The sequence below is a fragment of the Euprymna scolopes genome, chromosome 23, assembly GCF_053919585.1.
Source record: "Euprymna scolopes isolate OS-2025 chromosome 23, ASM5391958v1, whole genome shotgun sequence".
NCBI classification, from domain to species: domain Eukaryota; kingdom Metazoa; phylum Mollusca; class Cephalopoda; order Sepiida; family Sepiolidae; genus Euprymna; species Euprymna scolopes.
Genome location: NC_136504.1, coordinates 102,436,247 through 102,461,217, shown reverse-complemented (window position 1 = coordinate 102,461,217; position 24,971 = coordinate 102,436,247). Strand labels below are relative to the sequence as shown.

The 24,971-nt window shown below is 36.5% G+C and overlaps 1 protein-coding gene across 2 annotated transcripts in view; it reads left to right on the top strand.

Annotated features, from left to right (window-relative positions):
* The window catches only part of LOC145246077 (guanine nucleotide-binding protein G(o) subunit alpha-like), a 388,154-nt gene that overhangs the window by 126,821 nt on the left and 236,362 nt on the right, over nt 1–24,971 (top strand). The window contains exon 1 of one of the 2 annotated variants that reach the window (XM_080107930.1): nt 7,135–7,432. The exons of the other annotated variant lie outside the window; for it this stretch is intronic. The gene's annotated coding sequence lies outside the window, so the exon portion shown is untranslated. Of the gene's footprint in view, nt 1–7,134; nt 7,433–24,971 lie in introns of those variants that run through there. 2 annotated transcript variants of the gene reach the window in all.

Genomic DNA, 24,971 nt, shown 5'->3' with positions numbered 1-24,971 from the left:
CGATTCAGGAGAGGTGTGGTTGAGGAGTGTGCACTCTTTGCTTCATAATTACACGTGCAGGCACCCTTATAGGGATTATCTATTGTCTCTTAAGACTGGACCGAGGACATAGAATAGTGCTACATATTTGACTATATACCGAGAATATATATATATATATATATATATATATATATATATATATATATATATATATATATATATAAGTAAATTCTTGGTACAGCAAAATGGAAGGAGAAATTTCAGATGAAACATAATTTAATTTAAATACCAAAGAAACAAAAAAAAAACGGGCAGGTGGAATTATTAAAACTTTCCTTAAGGCCTTATCGTCTGACCCTCTAAGAGGAAACGTCAGAATGATAAATTAAAAACTAAGAATCGAATGAGGAAAGAGGGGAATTGGTTTCAGTTGGAAGACCAGTGAGAGAGAAAAAAATAAAAATAAAAAATAAAAATAATCTCACTGTTCAGGTGGTTTTAAATCAGTAAATATTTCCAACTGATGTTTCAAAATCTTTTGTTTACACAGGCTAGGTCGAGAGTTATTAATGACTAACCCCTCAATAATATTGAGATGATAGTTCGACCTAGCACTGTATAAAACAGAAAACCACCCATCGGAATATTGGTCAGAACACCTATTTATACTAATCAGGTGATTACCGATGGCGGACTCATGAGCTTGGGAGTGCCCGGATGTTCTCGAAACCTGGTGTAATCGAATATCCCGAGGGATGTGTTGGGATATTCTCATTTCCAATCTTTGGGATGTCTTGCCAACGTAGTCAGCTCCACACTCCTCTTTCCTCATTCGATTCTTAGTTTTTAATTTATCATTCTGACGTTTCCTCTTAAAGGGTCAGACGATAAGGCCTTAAGGAAAATTTTAATAATTCCACCTGCCCGTTTTTTTGTTTCTTTGGTATTTAAATTAAATTATGTTTCCTCTGAAATATATATATATATATATATATATATATATATATATATATATATTTCACAATATACAGAAGAGATTTAGAAGGTTATCACAATGCGAGGAATGAAATGTAGTCGGTGTTGCGGAAGATAGACGAAAACAAGTGACAATTTGTAAATCAATATGTGTGTGTGCGCGCTCGTGTGTGTGTATTCAATTGTGTTATCGATATGTCTTACTTGAAGAGGTCTATTTTGTGTAATACTATTTCATGATATATTTCGAGGAATCCCCTTTGTCAAATGTTTCATGATATATTTCAGGGAAACCTCCTTTGTCAAATGTTTCATGATATATTTCAGGGAAACCTCCTTTGTCAAATGTTTCATGATATATTTCGGGGATGGAACATTTTCACATACAATATTCCTCTTCAAATAAGACATAATAAGCGTTTTAATCTTCACATTTAGAACGGCTATAAATTCAAAGTTCTGCACCTGAGATTGGCTAGAAAGAATTTATATCTGAATTAGTAATCAAAGTAGATTACGCATTTGTGGATGCAGCTTCGTCTGCTGATATGTGACGATTGATATGTTCACTGGTGATGGCGTTATAAATAATCAGTGAAGAAATAAAAATAAGGTTTGTAATAAAATAATCACATCAGTTTATGGACAGTAACGGTGGCTAAGTGGTTAACGACATGGGCTAATACTATAAGTGTGCTAAGTTCGAATCCAGAGAAGGTTTCAATTAGGATGTTTTGTAACCTTTGTGGTTCCTATCGTAAGCATCGGTGTCTTTCTAGACATAGAAAAATGTAAAGGAAACCAATGCCAATAAGAGAATCACCTGATTCATATTCTATAATATAAATCTCACCTATCTGTTTAAACGTATGTATGTATCTTTGTACGTCTCGGAAAAAACTTTTGACAGAGGCGACGGATTTTATCATTTTGAAGCGCAATCCTTCGGACGACAAATATCGAAAAATTGGCCAAAAACATTAATTCCTTCACCTTCAACTGGGAACTTTTCTACAGGGAGAGGTCGCTTTTTTCGCCGATATTTTCGAAACTCATCGCCTCTTTTCGATTGTCCAAACTTAATTTAAACCCACGCCACTTCCGGTTTGGCGATGGGCGCAACAGCAAAGACGTCACGTTTTATTTCACGTTTTTACATCCTTCGCGATACAGGCTCAAGCCTGCCTGCCAACTACCACTTTTTTCTTTTTTTTTTTTGCTCAACATTCACCTCCATACGCCTGAGCAACGCCGGGCACCCAGGCTAGTCTATAATATAAATCTCACCAGTCTGTTTGCATGTATGTATGTATGTATGTATGTATTATGTATGTATTATGTATGTATGTATGTATGTATGTATTATGTATGTATGTGTATCTGCCTAAAACTTTCGACAGAGGCGATGGATTTTCACGAGATAAGTATCGCTTTGAAGCTCGACCTTCGGACGGGAAATATCGAATAATTGGCCAAAAACATTAATTACTTCACTTTCAACTGGGAACTTTTCTACAGGGAGGGGTCGCTTTTTTCGCCGATATTTTCGAAAGTCATTGCCTCTTTTAGATTGTCCAGCCTTAATTTAAACCTACGTAACTGGACGCAACGGTAAACACGTCACGTTTTTTTTTTCACGCTCTTTTTCTCCTTTGCGGTACGGGTTCGATCCTGCCTACCTACTACCACTTTTCTTTTATCTTTTTTTTTCTTTCTTTCTCTTGTCAATACACACCTCCAAACACCCGGGCGACGCTGGGCAGTCAGTCTAGTTTAATCTATGAACGGCTATATGTTGGTCTGTCTGTCTCTATATTTTCAAACTCTATCTCCTACGAAACTTAAGTCGCAGAGCGGCCCTAGAGGCCTCAAATGATTGGATTTTTTATGGCCCATTCTTTTGTGGGTCTTTAGGCTGTTAAAATAGTTTTTAAGGGGTCAAAAATGGGTCAAAATTGAAAATCGTTATACATTTTGTACATTCATCTTAATTTATTTTTAATTTTTGGCCGGTTTGTATGCGTGTCACGTTGGTGCAGTGGTAACGTCACCAGCTATGAATGCTACAGTTTTGGTTTCAATTCTAACTGATGGCAGCTAAATACTTTTTTTTATTTTTAAAATCATGACTATAATTATATATGCGGATACTGAACAAATTAAAATATCATACTTAAGCGTATTTTACGACCAGGAAATCCCCCGACTAGTATGGAATAAATGTATATTCATAATATTAAAGTATAATAAAGACAATAAATGCTAACAATAATCACGTTGAAACACTGAAAGTTAAGTCGTGTTGTGTTTAGTCAAATTTGAATGGGTGACCATGATGCTGTATGCGGACTTAAGTTAAAGCTTACGGTTGGGCATATAAACGCGATACAATCGTGCACGCTTTTTAACCTGGACTATTAGCAAGCGCATGTGGGCTAATATCCAAACCCCGCCAGCACCATCATTGTAAGCTAAGCTACTTTGTGATGAGACAACGTGCTATCCCGCCCAACAGCAAATGCTGCCCACTATGCTCTTTCCGTGTTTTTCTTCCCCCATCGTTTTCTTTCCTGTCCGTGTCGTCGTCTCCCACATTGGCAACTAATAAAGAAAGAGGGTGCACGAGTTGACAAGTATAAAATAAAAATATTAAACAAAACACAAAAAACAAAAACTAACACTTTCTACAAATATCAGTTGCACTCTGGGTGTGTGCGTTTTGACATTGTGGGAAACGACCGTCTGAACGCGAGTGTCCATATCTTAATTTTTCAGTGGAGGTCGAGTTTGTTAGTTGACGCCAGCTAATATCGATTTGCTCGATCTTCGTTCAACTGTCAAACTGCAAACAGTCCTCAACTGCCGCAAACACAAGACTGCCGGTAACTTGTCCCTAACTGTTGTACACGGTCTCAAAACTTATTCCTATTTACAATGCCTCCCCACGGGACAGAGTTACACACCAGGGTCGTTTTTTAACGTGGAGAAAAGGAACAAAAATAAAAATTGTCTCAGTCGTGAAGAATTTCTCCTCCACTGACAGAGAACAAGAAATTGAAGTGCAGCATCTGAAGAACAGATACTACACTGTTGGATTTATTTGCTTCCCCACTGAGCAAATTAGGCACAAGACCGTTTTTTTATGTTGAGGTGGGGGAGGGGGAGGGAAAGGGGGGACCAGCTCCCGACGAGAGGTGGGGAATGGCAGCTGGATAGTAACTCTTGGTATGAAGGGTTTCCCCTTCAGTGACCAAGGTCAGATATGTGGGGTTAACCCCACATATGGTCTTTGCTAGTCATAGCTTGCAGCATCTGTCGGAACAGATACTACACTGTTTATTTATTTGCTTCCCCACTGAGCAAATTAGGCAGGAGGCCGTTTTTTAATGTGGAGATAGGGGGAAGGGGGAGGGAAAGAGGGGATCCAGCTCCCGAGAGGTGGGAAGTGGGAGCTGGATTAGAAACCGTTGGTATGAAGGGTTGCCCCTTCAGTGACCAAGGTCAGATATGTGGGGTTACCCCCACATATGGTCTTTGCTAATCACAGCTGGTCTTTGCTAGTCATAGCTTTGCAGCATCTGTCGGAACAGATGGTATTTATTTGCTCCCCCACCGAGCAAATTAGGCACAAGGCCGATTTTTAATGTGAGGAGTGAATGGGGAAATGGGGACCAACTCCCCGGGGAGTAGGGGAGCTGGATAGTGACAATTGGTATGAAGGGTTACCCCTACATTGACCAAGGTCTTATATGTGGAGTCGCCCCCACATATGGTCTTTGCTTGCAGTATCTGCCGGACAGATGGTATTTATTTGCTCCCCCACCGAGCAAATTAGGCACAAGGCCAATTTTTAATGTGGGGAGTGAAGGGAGGGGGAAGGGAAAAAGGGGACCAACTCCCGAGAGGTGGGAAATGGGAGCTGGTTAAAGGTCAGGTATGTGGGGTTTCCCCCACATCTGGTCTTTGCTTGCAGTATCTGCCGGAACAGATGCTACACTTTGATCTTGTCCCGAAGGCCATCCACTTTGAAAATTGGCGGTAAACTAACTCTAAACATATTGACCTCCATTGTTCGGTTCTTTTTTTTTTTTTTTACAAGTTACTATCACGCCTGGATTAACAATCCTATTCAGCTTCATTTCTGTACCCTGGCGAATAACCTCCTCAGCATTGTTCTGTTCATAAACCTATGTCCTCTTTTTTTTCTGTTTTTGTTTTGCCCTTATTTTACTTTCTAACACTTTGTGAGGTCGATAGTATCACACTTTTCCGTTCATTGATATAAATCAAGTTGAAACTTGTTCTTAAAGATTGTCTGTAAAGATTCTATTGAAAACATAAACAGAAACACGATGTATGTGCATGAGATAGGTAAATTAGATTAGATAGATAGACAAATAGATAGTTAGATAAATAGATAGATAGATAGATAGATAGATAGATAGACAGAGAGAAGACAGATAGATACACACATACATACACACATGCATATATACATAGCAGTGTTGTGATAGTCAATTGGAATCGGGTATCAGAATAATCGAAAAATTTGAGCTATCAGAATCGATACCGGAAACAGAAAAAGTTGTGCCTATTTTCCGATGCCAAAAACGATTCTTTTATATATGCTTTCCTTTTCGTTCTGTATTTTTCGCTATACTTAACTACAGTGTATTCGGAACAAGATCAAAGTGTAGTACCTGTTCTTCAGATGCTGCACTCCCATTTCTCGTTCTCTTTTAGTGGAGGAGAAATCCTTCACGACTGAGACAATTTTTATTTTTGTTCCTTTTCTCCGCGTTAAAAAACGACCCTGGTGTCTAACTCTGTCCCGTGGGGAGGCATTGTAAATAGGAACTACAGTGTATGCTACCGCCCCCACTCTCGCTGAAGCCCGGAAATGGCGACATAACGTTGCGCTTCTGCTGTCAGCCAGGAAAGAGAACAGAACACCCACCCGATTTCCTCAACTTCTACTTAAAACCCCCTCCGTTAGGAAACTTCTCAAATACCTCCATCTATGAACTACAATCTAATAGTGGAAAGGATCTCTGCTTATCCTGGCATTGTCTCTAATCATCTTGAAGTTCATCATGCCACTGAAATAAAGCAAGGCCAATTCAAATATGCGGTTGGGATTGCGTAACCGTTGCTTCATGTCTACTGACTCTCACAACAGAAACATACTATTTTCTATGAATATGACATTTCGTTCTATGAAAAATATGGTTTTCATAAATAAATGATTTGACTTTTTTTTTCTCTTTTACTATTTAGGAGATTTTGCCAAACGTTTATGTTATCTATTATATAAAGTGAACTTGTCTGCTTTTATGCCTGTCTGTGTATGCAAGTAAAAGTAAATAACTACACAATGCACACCCACAAAGCCGATATATTCGTTTTACTATCTCCTCAAGAAATAATGGGTGGAATGATAAAATTGTTGCCCAAAAGATGACTTTCCATTTCCGTTCAATGAAAACCGTTTTTTTTTTTTGTTTGTTTTTTTTTTGTTTTTTTGTTTTTTCGCTGCAGACCATATACTAGTTGGCTACTTGTGTATCCTTTCCAGGCAGACGATATATATTTTTTTTTTCTAAAACTGGGCAAAGAAAAATCTCGAAGGCAAAAAACAAATTTCTTTGTGTGTGTGTGTGCGCGTGCGCGCAAACGGGGGGGGGCATTTTTTTAAAAAATGTCTTATTTAATTATTTTGTGTTTGTAAACTGGGGAGGGGAGAATTTGTTCCTAAAATTTTCTGCAACAAAAAATAGCTTTCTTGCCTTCTAGCAAAAAATAAAATAATGTCAACGTTTTAATAAATAAAATTATCCACTTCCAATCATAGTCTGGAAAAGACAAAAGTATTCACAACTCGAAAAAAAAAAAAAAAAAATTGAATAATTCAGTTTCTCAATTCGTCAAAATATTTTCCAACGAACGTGAGAAATAAAAAAAAAATCAACAATTTAAATATCTCAGAGTTACTTAACCAAACAAGTGCCGAATTAGGTCAACGCTTTTAACAATGACAGTTTCGTTAGTTTTTTTCTTAAAAAAAAAAAAAAAAAAAAAAAAAAGGCAGGTTTTTTTTTTTTGTTGTTTTTTTTTCAAGCTGAAAAGCTCATTTGCATACGTGAATGTGTCAGAAGTCTTCGTCTAACGCAAAGCAACAAAACTTTTCGGTTAAAACGTCAAGCAGAGGTTCGCTAGTCACAAGTTGAGTCGAGTAGAGTAGAGTTCGTTGTTCATAACACGAGATACACATCGACGTTCTCTATTCGCATGTCTTAAACGCTTCTCTCACCGGCTCACCTTTTATAATGTTTCGGGCACACCCAATTTGCATATACCACACGAGACTGCTCGCGATCTACGCGTGACCGGAGGCTTTAAAAGACAACAGCCGCCATCTTGGGCCTCTTTTTTTCCGTCTTTCAGCTGCCGAGACAAATTCTCGCCCGTTTCTGAGGTAGGTCCTCTCTATGTCTATCACAGTGAACATTCAAATATCGAATACAGGTTAAATATTTCTTGTCTTTAACAGCATAATTTAAATTATGACAGTTTATAATGACGTTGTGTTTTTTTTTAGGGGGGGGGGGTCAAAAACTTACTTTTTTTTGGTGATAGTGCACTTACTGATCCGCGCTATTTTTTAAATCGTATTTTCAAGTTTAAAGTTTTATGGGTTTTTTTTTATTCAATTGTAAGAATAGGTACAAAACACTCTCCCCTCCTCGTGTTAAGAATAGAGTACTAGTGCACTGATCCGTGCTGAAATAATAACGTTATTATTTAAAAAGCCATTCTTAACATGGGGAGGGTGTTTTGTACCTATTTTGTATTTTAACCTTACGATTGAATAATAAAAAAAACATATAAAACTTTAATTAAACTTGGGAATACGATTTTTAAAAAAAATAGCGCGGATCAGTAAGTGCACTAGCACCAAGAATGGCTTTTTAAATAATAACGTTATTATTTCAGCACGGGTCAATAAGTGCACTAGTACCTTTTATATATATATATATATATATATATAATTTTCAATGAATAAAAAAAAAAAGCATTACCATACTTTTGGCTTGCAGTTTTGTTTTTTGCCGTACAGAGACAAGGAGGATTTTACTTACAAGCTCATCGAACGCTTTCATATTTACCGATTTGCATTTTTTTTTTTTTTTTTTTTCCAAAAGTCCTTGTGTAACAAGTTTTCCTCAGTCGTTTCCAGTTATTGTGTAAAGCCAAATTTTTCGCTGCCAAAGTGTTTTTTGGGGTTTCAGGTGTAATTCGAATTCTCCGATGCCAGAGTTGTAGAAACAGTGGGGTGTTTTAAAATTCGGTTTTCCCATCACGAGTTTTCGAAATCTCATCGGCAGTTGTTGTGGGGTTAGTAGTTGAAAAAAATGACGAGAAAAACACAGTAACAAGTAAATAAATGGTACAAGTGCAGAGAGTGATCCGGACGTAAATAATAACGTTATTATTTTAAAAAACCATTCTTAACATGAGGAAGGGAGGGTGTTTTGTACCTATTCTATACTTCAACCTTACAATTGAATAAAAAAAACATATCATAAAACTTTAATTAAACTTGGAAATACGATTTAAAAAATAGCGCGGATCACTCTCTGCACTAGCACCAAATAAATATGTATTAACAAAATACATAAAAGAGGTAATTGAACAATAGCTTTGCTTATGGAAGGGCTAGTTGTGAACGACCATCTGCTTCGCGTGTGAGTGCCCGACTCTCGTAAACTGCTTCTCGTACCCGGAAGTGACGTCATGACGGGTGTGACATCATGGAATACTTCATTATTTCCGGTAATAGGGGTGCATCCATATATATATTTGGTAGCTTCCTTAGGTCTTTAGAGACTATGGATACCCACTGTAAGATTGCCTGCATGTGGTATTTTTATGGCAAGAGTTGCGCAAACCCTTACCACACCTTCCTGAATCGACGTTGTTAAATACCAGTGTCAAGTAAAGGTTTAGGACGATTGGAAACAATGCCGAGATAAGCGGAGAGCACAACACTTGAATTCCCAAATGGTCACCTGTTTAATACTAAGCTCAACGTCGCTTCACTTCGGTGATCTGACGAGAAACGGTGTATCAACGTAATTATGCCGTATTGTATATATGCATACACAATATACAAAACCACACGCCAACACACACACGCACATACATATATGTTCACTGTTTGGGGGAAAGAATTCCATCAAAGTGCTCGATTACAAAGGAAAAAATTTCAATATAAGAGCTTAATATTTATTTAGACTGTACAGAAGGTCAGAAAAACATTTGTACCGTCGGTTTCAAACCTAACATAAGGGGGGGGGGTAGTTAATGGTAAATAGTGTTAGGCTCTCGTCAGCTATATTAACAATACGGCTGACGAGAGCCTAACATTATTTACTATTAACTGCCGTCCCTTATGTTAGGTTTGAAAATGGCGGTATCAATTTTTTTGTCTTTCTGTACAGTGTGTGTGTATATATATATATATATATATATATATATATATATATATATATATATATATATACTATTTGGAGACGAGCCTGTTCGAGATAAGTGGCTGCTATTTTAATTTTTATGTTTAATTTCAAATATTAATAACTACATTTTATTTCAGTACTTAATTTATATTTTATTTACTGATTGTTTTATTTAATGATGGCGTTTTCTTGCCATAAATATTTATATCTACCAAGTTGATTGCATAAACAAATTAGGAAATTGTATTCATTATTAGTTCGTGAGAGGGGAATCTTTAACGATACTTTCACTTAAACACGCCAGTTGGACTTTAAGTACAATACTTAATAATTTTTTTAATGGAGAGTAGAAAACGCATTGTCGATTCGTTATCGGCAGCTCCCGTTCCTCTCGCTTCTCTTTATTTGTCCCTCAGTCCTCATTTTTTTTTTTTCATGGGTGATTTTTCTGACAAAGGGAAAAGAAAAAGCTGTATTCTAGGTTGGCAGTATTTTGCGTGAACAGTCGGTAGAGATGGTGGAAATTGTCTGTTTCTATGTCTATCCTTGTAGTCATGTCACTAGTAAGGGTGCTGGAGGTAAACATTTAATCTGGGCTAATGTTATCCGCCTGATAGTCAGGGACCCGAACCTTGGATTAACCACTAAGGAGGCTGTCCTATCAGCAGGTGCAAAGTACTGGGGCTGCTGTATTGCCATTTGATGAATGGATTCTGGACCATGCAGTTGCTTCTGGTGGGGCCTCTCGATGCCATATTAGTGGGTAATTGTTACGGCTTTACCTTATGTTCTATAAGTAAGTCTGACGACGTAGTCTACAAATTCAAAAATTTCATCATCACAAGTTTCAAGAAAAAATGCACATATAAACCCGGAAGTCCAACATCCAACGTAGACCCGTACTACCATGTCTCCTTCTCCAACATCAGGGGTCTACGTTGTAACCTTCCAGAGGTTGAAGCCCAATTATAGGAGACTAAACCAGACCTTTTATTTTTAAGCGAAACTGGTATTGGAAGACTATTTCCCTAGATGAGTTCGTAATTAAAGGATACTCTAACTTCCAAATCTAACCCCCAAGATCGCCATGGGAATGAAATATGTGCCTATATTAAAAATGGCTTTCTATGTGGTAGGGACATCTCCAGAGAAGATCCTAACTTACGCTATATGCGCTTCCGGGTTGCACTAGCTCACAGTACTGTATTTATATTTACTCTCTATCGCCCCTACAACAGCGGAGTTACCATCTTAAAAGCACATCTGAGAAAATTGACCAAATTGTATCAGCTTATCCTTCAGCTAAAATTCACGTATGTGGAGACTTCAATGTTCTACCTCTGCATTCCATGTTTGAAAAGGATGTGTCCTCTATAGTATCAGACCTGACGGAATGGATAATTGTAGGTATAGACCGTTTCATACCCTCAAAAAAGTTCAAGCAGAAACCTAAGAGCCAGCCATTGCTCTTTCCAGAATGTGCTGCTGCCATTGCGCTCAGAAATCACTTTTTCCACTGCTTCCAACGATGTATGGAAACAAAAGCCGCTTTCAGGACTGCTAACAACCATTGTAAGAAAGTAATAAAGAACACAAGAGAGTTGTATGCTCAGTCCGTCAAGTCGAAAGTAGCTGAGCAGCGGCTTGGTTCCCGCCAGTTTGGGCAAATAGCAAACAGAATCCTGAACAGAAGCGTGTGCTCTATCCCAAATATCATCAATGGGCCTGAGGTAATCTCGTCAGTAGCAGACAAAGCCAAACTCTTTGCCAAGAACTTTGCAGTTAATTCTACCCTTTGCGACCAAGGCCGCCAACTTCCAATAGTTCCTTCTGTATCAGAAAACACACTATGTGATATACAAATATCTGTTCATGATGTTACCAAGCTAATCAAAAACCTTGATTCTAGTAAAGCAACCGGCCCTGACGATATTCCAATTATAGTACTCAAAAACATCAACCAGAACTAGCGCCCATACTTACAAAACTGTTTAAACGTTATCTTAAGGAGAATTGCTTCCCATCACCCTGGAAAATCTCATCAGTATGCCCTGTATTTAAAAATTCGGGTGATCGCTCATCCCCCTCTCAGTACAGACCAATAAGTCTCTTATGTGCCATGAGTAAGTTGCTTGAATCTGTGTTAAATAGAGAAGTAATCAACCATCTCAGCAAAAATAATCTTCTTAGTGACACACAATATGGTTTCCGTTCTGCTAGATCTACAGCAGATGCGCTTACAGTTATATCGCATAGGATTAGCGAATCTCTCGACAGAGGCAACCTTTCTTGGGCAATTGCTCTTGACATATCAAAGGCCTTTGATAGGGTATGGCATAAAGGTTTACTTCACAAGATCTCCAGCTATGGTATAGCTGGAAATGTCTTCTCAATTATTAAATGATTACTCTCTGATAGGTTCATAAGAGTAGTAGTTGATGGGCAAAAATCAGAAACTCACAGTATTAATGCTGGAGTCCATCAGAGGTCCATCCTGGGCCCAACTCTTTTCCTGATCTACATTAATGATCTGCCAAATCACATCCTTACATCATTCGTAGACATTTTTGCTGATGGCACTACTATCTATGGTAGCAAATCTAAGACAGTAAACGACCAAGTTCTCTCTGATTATCTTTCCTCTGATCTTGATCACGTTGTATAATGGGGAAAGGAGTGGCTGATTACTTTTAATGCATCTAAAACCAAGCTTCTATCTTTACATCACCAACGTTCTGATCCCCATCTGCCATCAATTAAAATGAATGGCTTTCGTTTTGGGGAGTCTTCAAGTTTTGACAAGCTTCTGGGCTTGACCTTTACTCTGGCCTTAAGTGGAATACGTACATCAAATCTGTTGCCAAGGCCGCTGGAAAAATGGTCGGATCCTTCTATCGATCCAGTAGATATCTCACTGCTGATGCAATTCTCTATCTATATAAGAGCCAGGTACGTCCAAGGATGGAATACTGTTGCCCCATCTGGGCAGGAGCTGCTAGAAAAGACTTGTCCTGCCTTGATAGAGTTCAAAATATACTTCGTGGCCTCGTGGGAGATGTCCTTTTCTCCTCCTTGCAACCTCTATCTCACAGAAGAGATGTTGCGAGTTTCTCTGTTTTATCGTTATTTTATTGGAAAGTGTTCGATTGAGCTTCAATCTATGGTACTCCCCTCACCAAACTTTCACAAGAAACACTCGTATAGCTGAATACACTATCAATAATTCCCCCCACTCTTTATCTGTGCCTAAACCTAAACGTAGATTCCATGAACAAAGCTTCTTTCTTAGAACTACACATCTGTGGAATTGTCTTCCGTTTTCCTGCTTTCCAGCTGTCTATAATATGGTTGTCTTCAAGTTCAATGTAAACAAGTTTCTGATGAGCCGTTCCACTTAAGTTAACAAATTTACCGAACTTCCATTGCTATCGATTACTATATTGTCCTTTTGACTACTGTGCACTCTTTAACCCTTATCCTTGAGTGGCCTCTCGGTCTTGATAAGTGATGCCGCCTATGTAATATATATATATATATATATATATATATATATATATATATATATATATAGTATTGTTTCGCTGTTTAGACAAATAAGTACTTCCAGCCGGGATCGAAACTTGACCGCCGATTTGACAGTCCACTTCTGTATCTGCGCTATCATACAGCACTCGCCCAGTGTAAGCGAAATCAAAATGTCAAAAATCTTTTTTGGTGTTTGCCCAATGAATAATGCCTTACGCTTAGTGATTCTACCGGCGATTTTCTTACAAGAAATCTGCCATAGAAGGAGTAAAAATTATAAACATAGTATAATTTTATTCATATAAACATTATTAGCTACCTATGTGCATACATTCTTCAGCTGTGATTCCTATCAAAATCCAGCCTCATCAGGACGCTTGTCTAAACTGGCTTCAAAGGTAAACGTACGGATTATTTTTTCCAATTTTTTCCAGGAAACATAAGAGTTTGAATAAGCGGATAAATGATAGAATGACAGAATGCATAAAAACAAACAGAATGCATATCTATGTTGAGTGAATTATTATTCATAAGTAGACGTTAATAGTTCCCAACAGCTGGTTGCAATACTGGATTTCAACAGATCGAGAGCCAGCTTTAGAATTTATTACTGGATAATAAATTTGAATAAATATTTTCCTAGAGCTAAAAGATAAAAAGATAGAATCATACGCGTTAATCACCATGAAAACGTAATTGAATAGGTTGCCTTTAAAATAGCATCCGATTTCTCCTTTCTTTCCATTAATTCCCAGAAAAAAAACTGCATATTAACATTCCACTTATTATTCAGGACTATTTTGTATTCCTCTCTCTCTCTCTCTCTCTCTCTCTCTCTCTCTCTCTCTCCCTCTCCCTCTCTCTCTCTCTCTCTCTCTCTCTATATATATATATATATATATATATATATATATATATATATATATATCTTTATATCTCGCTCCCTCTTTATCTGTTTTTCTCCTACTTCCACTATGCAACCATCTCATTTTATGTAAACGTTTTAAAAATAAAAAATATCTTCAAATCGCAAAATAAGAGCTTTCAATTAACTTTCTTCAAATACAAAAAAATTAGATCCTCTGACACAGAAAAGTGTTTGGAATGAAATAAGGAACATATTTTTTTTTTAATAAACTTCATTCACAAATATTCATTACATAACGATCAAAAACATTTAAAACAAGGGAAATTTAAGCGATAGACAATACTGTCCTCACAAAGCGAAAGTTAGCTTAGAATATAGACAGAAGTAGAAAACATTTTGTGTCCTGGCGCCTTCGCACGAGAACAATAAACGCGTTTCATTTAGGAAACCATAGCAATCGTCATTTTATTTATCCTCTCCTCAAGTGTAGATCTTCATGAAAGTGTTTTTTATTGAATAAACTGAATTTGAACTCGGTACCCCCAAGTTTGTAGTTCAAATCGTTAACCACTTAGCCACACTCACCACTATTAATAAAATCATTATATCTTAATACACTCATATATAAATGGGCGAAGGATGTCGTAGTTTCCGACTCTTAAAGTTTTATTTTCAAAGAACAATGCATCCTAATTATTTCGCTTTCGTCATTCATGAGTCAGCATCTTTTAAGCTTTGAAGACTATGAAAATATGTAAGTCAGTGGTTAGAAGCGATGATTACAAGGTTTGAGGTACGTTCCAGGTTGAAATAAATAAAAAATGAAAAAAAAAAACGGTAAATGTGTAGATTAACACCCTAAGCTTAATGATGTCCGTCCCCAAAAAGGACATTCTACTTTTTACGAGATTACATGTAAACACCCGAAAAAAACTGGCGTAAAGAAAAAAAAACTGCCTCGAAACATAACCCCGTCCCGAACACGTGATGTTTTTATGTAATATCATCGACACCTGCTCCTAGCATGTTTTGCTTTGGGAGCTATTCCTTGACATCTCTAACTTCATGCACGCTAGATGCATTGACTCTATTTCCGTTTTCCGCCATGTTGTTTTGACATGCACCTCTTCTGGTCTTGAGCATGTGGTGAAATGGGGAAAAATGTTGCTGGTTAATTTTAATGCATCTAAAGCCAAGTTTCTCCCTTTTCATTATAATAGCTCTGGCCTCCATTTTGCTTCAATTAAAATGAATGACTCGTCTTTGGGGTGCACCATGTTTTGACAAGCCTCTGTGACTGATCTTCACTTCTGATCTGAAATGAAACACATACGTCAAATATGTTGCAAAGAATCGCTCGAAAATTGGTTAGATCATTCTACCGCTCCAGTAGGCATTTAATTGCCGCTAGAATTCTCGATCTGTATAAGAGCTAAGTACGTGCCAGGATAGAGTACTGTTGCCACATCTGGGCAGGAGCTGCTCGGCGCAACCTATCCTGCCTTGATAGAGTTCAAAACCGGCTTTGAAACCTAGTAGGTGATTTCCTGTTCTTTTTCCCGGAACCTCTTTCCTTCAGAAGAGACGTTGCAAGTCTGTCTCTACTTGATCGTTATTTTCATGGCAACTGCTCATCTGAGCTACAATCTGTGATTAAACTACCTACAAATAAATGAAATGACGATTAAAAAAATAGTAACAAATATTCGTCCAAACTCCTTCTTGCCAACTCCCGACTTCAACTATAATCTTCACCGACCGTTCTCTCTCTCTCTCTCTCTCTCTCTCTCTCTCTCTCGCTCTCTCTCAGCTGTCATAAGAGAAAACTGCCCTTTTGCTTTCCCTTCATTCTTTTTCAGAGCAGTCATTGTCTTCGTATGCAAATTAATGCGATATGTCTATTAATAAACCGTCCATAGACGAATATTTTTCTTTTCTCGCCGCTCTCTTGATTCCGAGGCGTCATCGCTTGTGTAAGTCACATTTTGCATTGCTTTCGCCACATCTTCCACACTCTATCTGTGCCTCAATCTAAATGCAGTAGGTAGCACGTGATGAATATATATAGTTGCCAATTAAGCTTAAAATAATTTTTATCGCAATTCTGAATTTTTTTAGATGAGATGTGAATGCTTGTCTTCCGTTGATTAATAGGACTATTATTCTCATCTTATTATTGTTATTAGCACAACGTTTCGGTGCGACCTTCTTCGGTTGTTACAAACATGCTCCTTTTATATATAAATATCCTGAACAATTGAGTCATAGGAAAGCCTTTAAAAAAATACCTTAGTGAACTCTGAGGACTGAATCTTCTTTATGATCTACGGTTCGAATTCTTGTAATGCAGAGCCAACCCTCTTTTCCTAAGTAGAGAAAAATAAGCATGTTTGCAACACCTGAAGAAGGTCGCAGGTTATAGCGACCGAAATGTTGTGCTAATAACACCCAAGATGAGAATAATAGCCCGATTAATCAGCATAACACAAAATTTTTATAGTTTCATCTTCCTGATTATTGGTCAGGCTGATTGTATATTGTCGCCTGCTGATGTCTTTCAAGACTGAAACAGTAAATTTATTGTTGCGACTTATTGTAATTTTGTTTACCTAAATTGAATAAAATAATAAGTTACTCTTTTTATGATTGAGCACTATCAACAACCTTGTTGAAATTCAATTTTTTTTTTTTTTTACTTTGGAATATTTCTAACCTGGAATATATATATATATATATATATATAATATATATATATATATATATATATATAATAGCAGATGTACCCGGCGTTTCCTGATATTAAACGTGAGCTTAAATTCTTAAAAGAAATGAATTAAAAAACGGAAAGAAACTGAGACATGTGCATGCGAATATTATGTTTTTTTCTAGACAGTTCACTTCTTATAAGTAAAAAAAAAAATAATCGAGCTGAAATTAAAACCGAAAGACAGTGAGTCAAATACGATAACTATTAGGCTAGTTTGCCACGGTTCTTTAAAATGGTTTACAAAATACTTATTAACTTAAAGAAGCTGTCATGAAATAGTTGATAAACAGATAAAAATTCGATAGAACCCAAGTACCAATTTTTCAGTTTTGACCTTTTAGCAACACTTTTTTTCACTTTGGAGTAACCACTTATGAAGGCCCGAAGGCCATTCGAGGATTAGAGTTAATGAATGTAAGGTAGTAGTGTAGTAATCGTAAATTGAGTAGAATTTGATTAATTATTGGGACGGCTCAACAAAATTTGCTTACATTGGATTTGAAGGCTACCATATTGTATTCAACCGGGAAGCAGAGCATTTGGACAGTTCTGTGAAGAAAAACTATGTTCATGGAATCTGCGTTTATATTTAGATACAGATAGAGAGTGGAGAAAATCGTTTATAGTGTTTTTTGTGAAAGTTTATATAGAGGGAACCATAGATTGGCGCCCAGTCGAGTACTTGGCATGAAAATAATGAGAGCAGAGACAGGTTCGTAACGCCTCTTATGTGGGAAAGAGGTTGCAGGGAAGAAAGGGGCATCACCTGTTCAGTTTCGAATTCTAGTAAGGCTGAATAGGACGCATTGAGCAGCTCCTGCCCAGATGTGACAACAGTGCTCCATCCTAGGTCGTGCCTGACTCATACTATGACTATGAGAGGGGATTTTATTGGCAGTGAGATACCTGCTGGAGCGGTAGAGTGATCCAACCATTTTGCTAACGATCTTCACAACGGATGTGATTTATGATGAAAACTAGTTAAAAGTTTTCCACGTGTCTGAATACCCTATGTACCAAGTTTCAAGTTTTTAGATCATAAATTCTTTGAGTATATGTTGAGTTGTCCTCATAAACATACACACACATTCTAACTTTTATAAATATATAGATAGTAGCAAAGATACCCGATAAAATCAGGCTTTAGTAGGGTGTATTCCAATTCCTCCTGTAGCTGTTTATGTGAACCTGAAATCATAAAAATAGGTAAGAGATTTATAGCAATAGCATACGGAATTTTCAAGAGTCTATGGCAATTAATTTTAAATGCATGTACAAAAAAGTCTAGAAACTTATTGAAGGCACGTCGTATATATATATATATATATATATATATATATATATATATATATATATATATATATATATATATATAGTAGTAAGTTATATATGGCAATTAAACTACACAGAAAATTTCGCGTTTCATCCACGCTATGATTCGTCAGACTTATGCATAAGCCTGGCGAATCATAGCGTGACTGAAACACGGAATATTCTGTGTAGCTTAATTGCCATATATATTTTTATAACTTACTACCTAGCCCTACCTATGTATTGAGCACTGTTGAAGTAAATACTTAGTTTACGCATAAAATAATACTTTCGAATATTAATTTATGTGATTAAATGAAGTAGTCATATATATATATATATATATATATATATAGGTTGGTGTCAAAAATCAAATAATGTCGTGTTTTGACGTTCAACTTCATATGAAAAAAACATTTTTGCACGCGCCTATTATATATATAAAAGAGAGTGATTTTTTTTTGGGGGGGGGAGGGGGTTGCAGAACAAAGACAGTTATCAACTTCGTAGCAAACAGTTTTCAAAATACATTCCTTTTTACACCCACGTAAAAACGATGAAGTGAAAATAAAATAGAAACCACTGCTGACAGACAATATGGCGTCCGTAAAACAAAACAACGAACGAATAGAAAACAAAAGATTAATAACGAATATGGAGACACGACGTTGAGTTTTTAAAGAATTTTGTTTATATTTTTTGTTTTTTGTTTGCCTTAATTCTGTGGAAGAAAAGAAAACGTTTTACTAAATGGCTAACATTTATTTCACAGAAGACATTATTTCGAAACAAAAGTATGACGCCGTCGGGTTCACATTCTTGGTTTATGTGGATACGTGTAAATTGAATGCCGATGCTCGAAATGTATAAATATCTTGACTTTAAATTTCACCAAAAATAAGTAAATTAACCAATTTTAATGAAATTTTCAGTATTTATCAAATAATACTCACGGAATATGAACCTATTATTTTTATTTAAATCTTAGTGAAAATGTATTATTTCGGTTAAACAGAAATACCTTACAAAAGTCATGGTTTTCAGTAGAAAAAAAAATGCCTTAATTTATTTTTGCTTTTTTTGAAAATAAAGCATCGTAAAATATAAAAATTAAAAAAATTATTTAATTTTTACAGGAACGTTCGTATTAATGAATTCCATATAATTTGAAGAAAAATGAATTTCTCGAACTACCGATATTATCATTGGATTAAGCATTGTTTATGTAATATTTTCACACAAAAAAAATGTAATTGCAAAAAATATTTTTACTTTTTTTTTAATTACAGGTTTCGCATAATTTTTATATGCAAGATTTTAATATGTTCCTTGCTTGCATGAATGTGAAACTTTCGGCGTAACATAATTTTTATATAATCTTGAAAAATAAAAATAAATAATTTAAAAGCAATTAAATTAAAAAAATAATTAAAAATGATACAAACGTTCAGGATAGGAATGCACGTCTGGGGTGGGGGAAGAAAACCAGTACCGCCTACTCCTTTTAATTACATGACGTCATTTTCAGACAGCCTTTCGACTTTCTAAGATTTTGGGCTTCTGTATAATCTGTTTACAAAACTTCTGTTGGATGCTATTTTGCGAAGGGTAGAATCCCTTGTTTTTTGGAGCTAATTAAGCTATTTTTGTACAAACAAGTTATTGTTTTTTTTTTATTTAATTCAATAATTTAATTTTCTTTGAAATAGACCCAGAAAAATAATTATCTTTTAAAGGATTTTTACAAAAAAATTATTTAACTTCAAAACTTACCTAAATTGGTTAGCTCACCGTGAAAACATTTAAAGAAAGTGCACTGGGGGACCACCCGAAGACGATCAATGCACAGTTGCCGCACTGGTTGTTCAATTTGCAAAGGGTGTTTATGCCGAAAGCCGTTCTTAACATGGGGAGGTTGGGGGTGTTTATTCCGAAAGGCATTTTCTCATTTTCAACCTCCTCGTAATCAACTTTTTAAAGGTAAATCCCCCAGTGCACTTTCACCAAACATTTTTTTATAATTTTTTTATTTTTTTCTCACGTACAAATATTTTTTTTCATTTTGGAAATTAACTTTATTCTTTAACCTTTCAAATACAATCAAAAAGTCGTCGGAAATGTTTAAAAAAATTATGATAAATCGGCTTTCAAAACTATGTCCCCTATCTTTATCCGACCATTTTTGCACGTACCTATGTTAATGAGTTCATTAACTGCTTCCTGGGGTTCCAACTATAATCATAGTGTAGCATCAGTTCTGTCTTCATTCGATGGATGATCATTCGAATGTTAATGCCGTATTCTCCCTGCTGGTCCATTTGATGATTACTATTGGCATTCGTTTCCCCGATATCTTTCTAAATAGAATTCTTTCTAGAAAGTCATCGAGTACTTACAATATCCACCGACATCCCATAATTAAAGTGTTTGTACATGTGGGTGAGGGGGGGGAGAACGAACTGGATTTGAACTTCTCACACCCAGGTCGTCAGTTCATGTCATTAATCACCTAACCCTAACCCTAACCCTAACCAGTGTAAACCTTCCTGCTACTGCTATTATATATTTCGTGCGTACCGAGATGTTTCTGATTCTCTATCTTCTGATCTTGAGCACGTGGTGCAATGAGGTAAAAGGGCGGCTGGATAATTTGAATGCATCTAAAGCCAAGTTTCTCCCTTTTCATCGAAATCGCTCTGACCCCACATCTGGTCTAAATTAAAATGAATGACTGTCGTCTTTGGAAAGCAACATGTTTTGACAAGCTTCTGGGACTGACCTTCATTTCTGATCTGAAATGGAACACATACGTCAAATCTGTTGCCAATATCGCTGAGAAAATATTTGGATTACTCTACCGCTCCAGTAGGCATATGCAATCGTCTATCTGTATAAAAGCCAAGTACGTCCTAGGATGGAGTACTGTTGCCACATCTGGGCAGGAGCTGCTTGGCATCTCTTTTTACTATCAACGCTCCATCCCCCGTAAGGAGGAAGGACTCATTTTTATTGTCTTCTAGAAAGGACACTTAGATGCTAACATAAGTGCCTTCTATGCTTCAGGCCTCAGCCGTAGATGAAGTATAGAACATATTTGTAAAAGCCTATGAATTAGGCTTACTTATAAGACAGAATGTCTACAACCGCATTACGGACTTTTATCATTGAACTTTTCATCTTCGATATTCAGCCTGTTTGCATTGTTACCAATTTTTTAGGGCCATGAGGTCTAATGGAACACGGCTAAATTCATCCTTCCCTGCAACAGACTACGACAGCATGTGGATTGCAAAAAGACTAAAACTACCGCTTCATGGAAGTAAATTACCAGCTCCAAAGTTGGACGTAAGATGGGCGCACTATTTTGCAACAATATCCTGTGTACCAATGAAGTTTGTGTTGAATTTTACAGGTAGTTTGTTGTTCTGTAATCGTCTTGTTTCTTGCCTCCAACAGAAAGCATCGAACATGTTTGCTAAAATTTCCATCTTGACACAAAATAATTCCTGCATATTCGAATTGCAAAATAGTGAATATTTAGTTGATTTAATTTTTATTTTTTTTATATTTTTTTTGTAAATTACAATGAATGGCTATCGTCTTAAGGAACACCCAAGCTTTAAGAAGCTTCTTGATTTGACCTTTATCCATAACCTGAAATGGACTGCACACCTCAAATCCATTGCCAAGATCGCTCGAAAAATGGTTGGATCAATGTACCGCTCCAGTAGATACATCAATGCTGGCGCACTTTTCTACCTGTATGAGAGCCAAGTATGTCTTAGATGGAGTAATACTGTCATATCTGAGCCGGAGCTGCTCGGGCCATCCTGTCCAGCTTTGGTAGAATCCCAAACCGGTTTCGAAACCTAGTAGGTGATGCCCTTTTCTCTTCCCTGCAACGTTTTACCCACAGAAAAGACGTTGCTAGCCTATCTCTGCTGTATCGTTATTTTTATGGCGACTAATATATATATATATATATATATATATATATATATATATATATATATATATATAGACACTAAATTCTGTAATATTCAATGATGTCTTGCTGAACACACATACACACGCCACGTATATATATATATATATATATATATATATATATATATATATATAAGTGAACGTGTGTGTGTACATTTTTCTTCGCAATAACTCTGTCAATTTTGAGTCTACAGATTCGAAATTTGATATACAGGGTACTGAGATTTGGAAAAATCTATGTGATCTGTTAAGGGGTCAAAATTCAACGATTTGACCTTTTTAGAACTCTCCGAAACTCCTCCCACAATTTGGGGTCTAAACACTCGAAATTTTAGATATAGGTTCCTTGGATAGGGATCTAACTTAGTAACTCGATTTGAACCAAAAGAACTAATTTTTCAGGGGTCATAATAGGGGTTAAAAATTGACCGTTTTTGTTTCAATCCTAGCTTGAGATAATTACTTGTCTAGCCGCACTGATGAGCCGTGATACAGCGAAACAGTATTGTATGTGGATGACTCTCTCTCTCTCTCTCTTATATATATATATATATATATATATATATATATATATATATATAAGAAATTTATTACTGTGAGTCCAGAATGAGTTTACATATTGTTTCAACTAGAGGAAGATCCTCAAAGAGAGCAAATATCCAACTAGCATCGTCAGAGTCCATCTATGAATTCTAGATAGTTGGATATTTCCTCTCTTTGAGGATCTTTCTCTAGTTGAAACAATATGTAAACTCATTCTGGACTCACAGTAATAAATTTCTTATATATATATATATATATATATATATATATATATATATATATATATAAGAGAGAGAGAGAGTCATCCACATACAATACTGTTTCGCTGTATCACGGCTCATCAGTGCGGCTAGACAAGTAATTATCTCAAGCTAGGATTGAAACAAAAACGGTCAATTTTTAACCCCTATTATGACCCCTGAAAAATTAGTTCTTTTGGTTCAAATCGAGTTACTAAGTTAGATCCCTATCCAAGGAACCTATATCTAAAATTTCGAGTGTTTAGACCCCAAATTGTGGGAGGAGTTTCGGAGAGTTCTAAAAAGGTCAAATCGTTGAATTTTGACCCCTTAACAGATCACATAGATTTTTCCAAATCTCAGTACCCTGTATATCAAATTTCGAGTCTGTAGACTCAAAATTGACAGAGTTATTGCGAAGAAAAATGTACACACACACGTTCACTTATATATATATATATATATATATATATATATATATATATATATATATATATTATATATATATATATATATATATCACTTTCTGTGTTCCACATTAGCAGTGCAGAGGCGAACGTTGTTATCGTAATGAGAAGAGATGTCGATCTCAGTCGCCATCCTCATCAAAACCATCATCAAAGATTAAATACGCTGACTCCATAAAAAAAAACAAAAGAAAACTAACGTTTGAACAGAGAATTGCTGACGTCATCCACGCATCCGCTTCACTGAGAGAAATAAATAAAAGGCAGGTGGGAAAAGACGTCATAGGCGATCGTAGCTTTAGGCCGGTCTAGATGGTAAAGATACGTGTGAAACTACATTCTTTGATTTTTCTAATTTCAATCATAATTATAGATTAGTTTATGCAACACACAAACACACACAAACACACTACATATATTATTATTATTATTATTATTATTATTATTATTCTTTACTTACTAGGAGTAGTCACACAAGCCATCATCAAAGATTTCTGTTTGAAAACAACTTATGGAATTCTCTGGAGTCTGTGTGACAACAAGTCTCCTCAGATTTCTAGTACTCTCCCCCGCTGTCGATAACCATTGCAGATGGATTTGCGTTATCGTAGCAGCCGCTTACCATTGATTTTTCGTTGGTGGCGACCAGTGGTTTTCCCTTGAATTTGGGTGGCAACAAGCCTCTCCGAGGTCACAGTCCTCTTTGCACTCGTCCAGCGGAGGTCTGGCTAGTGCTTTCTCTCCTCTATCTTTCCATCCTTCTATACCCTTTTTGGTGGCACACAAACAAAATTCCAGTTTTTGTGATTCCATGTGATGCGCCTTGGCGTTTTACATCTGTACCATTTTCTGCATGTCTACTGTGTCTGTAGTTCATGTGTATTAATCTCCGCATTCCAGGGTTTTCCTTAATATTTTGGCAGTTTTCATTGCTGTTCTCCGTTGTATCTTCTCAGTCATCCCTCTGATTCCAATCTCTCCACTCTTTTCAAAGTTTTTACGGTATTGTTGCTATCACTCCTAATATTAGTGGTGTTATCCTCACTTTTTTCATCTTCCATATTTCTTTGAGCTCTCTGGCCATTTCCGTGTATTTGCTCTGCTTCTCCATCTCCTTGATCTTCACTCTGTGGTCTGCTGGAACGGCAAAATCTACAATCTGACAGGACTTTTCCTTCTTGTAAACTAGTATGACACCCGGTCGTCTTCCTGGGATTGGATTTATTTGTTTGTATATCCATGTCCCATACGAGTTTGTGACTTTCATTTTCAAGTACGGCTGCCGGTTTGTGTATGTACCTTTTTTTTTCTTTTTTTTTTTTTTTTTTTTTTTTGATGTTCAAGATTCAGTTGTTTGCATAATTTCCAGTGTACTGCCTTCTCCACTTTTTTTTTTTTATTTTATTTTACATGGAGATCACCGATTATCAAGGCCCGGAAGCCACTCGGAGATAAGGGTTATTGCATGTACAGTAATCAATGGGATAGTATCGTAGTAATCGTTAGTATTGGAGATTTGATGAGGTGTCTTAAGGAGGCGATTCATCAGGAATTTGTTTATGATGGACTTGAAGACATCCAAGTTGTAGTGAGGTGGGAAAGAGACAAACGAAAGAGTTCCACAGGCGTGCACTTTTAAGAAAGAAGCTTGGTTCATGGAATCTACGTTTTGATTTAAGCACAGATAAAGAGTGAGGAAAGTTACTGACAGTGGTTTCAGCTAGACGGTTGTTTTTCGTGAAAGATTGGCGAGGGCGGACCAGAGATTGGATCTCGTACGAGCACTTGCCA